Below are 1,103 nucleotides of genomic sequence, written 5' to 3' on the forward strand. Positions count from 1 at the left end.
CTTGAGTGACTGGTCGAGCTCCGACATCCTAGACTAGTCACATCCCCGCCGGGTACCTTTAACAAGTGCAGGAGGCATACCTGCGAGTCACTACGAAAAGTGACTGGAAAAACAGATATAGGCTTTGCTTCAGCAGGCGCACTGGCCACCCATGTTCTTCCTTCATGGATCGCCACCAGTTCTTCGCCTTGCCGCAGGCAGGATATGTCCATCGCCAGCAGGAAGGCATTCAGATGTACCTCCTTTGTGCATGGCCTGTATTGCTTGAAACTTTCTCTGAGTTGCGGCAAACATGCTAGAGCACTGCTTGTGGTTGCCATTGTTAACGTTTGTTGCACTGTTGTCACAGTTAGCATGAGTTATGTTCATACATTTACTTCATGAACAGTTGTTGAGTTGGAGCTGCTACTGTGCCTTCTGATGTCGTTATAGAATGATGATGTTGTACGGAAATCTCGGTATAACATCTGTATGTAAATTGCTCTTGAAACACCCTACACTTAATCTTGAATCATCCAGGGCTTATGGTGAAGCAGCTGGCTACAATCATAGCTGCTTCGTAGGCTGGCCGCAATGACCCCATCCAGCTGCTGCCGTACGGCAGCGAAAGTGTCTTTCCATGCATCACGTGCATGATGGATTATGGTAATGTGCACACCTCAGTCTGAAGGAAAGGCGGCACCAGCGTATGTGCATATGTCAGTGTTATGTGGCCAGCCATGGGTGGAAGCCAGCCGTGGGGATAAGGACAGCTTGTTAAGACAGCCAGACACACATCACAACCGTGTACACACACGTTGAAGAGGGAGGATGTATGGCACCCCGGTACTGTCAATGGCCCTAAGTTTGTAGAACCGCGGTGCACTCTAGGGTTATGGGGATGTAGGCAGGTCTGTACACAGGAACAGGAGCAGGCGGATGTGATGAATGTCAGTCATTATTCTGTGCATTCCTGCATGCCAAACGACCTGTGGACGCGGCAGCTCGACTTCACATCATGGTGTTTCACAGTAGCAGGGGCAACATGCTGGCATGTTTGGCTGGTTGAAGGTGCCAATCCTCCCTACTGACAGTCCTAATATAGAAATAATAATAGTATGCCG

This window comes from Volvox carteri (assembly GCF_000143455.1).
Source record: "Volvox carteri f. nagariensis unplaced genomic scaffold VOLCAscaffold_44, whole genome shotgun sequence".
NCBI lineage: Eukaryota > Viridiplantae > Chlorophyta > Chlorophyceae > Chlamydomonadales > Volvocaceae > Volvox > Volvox carteri.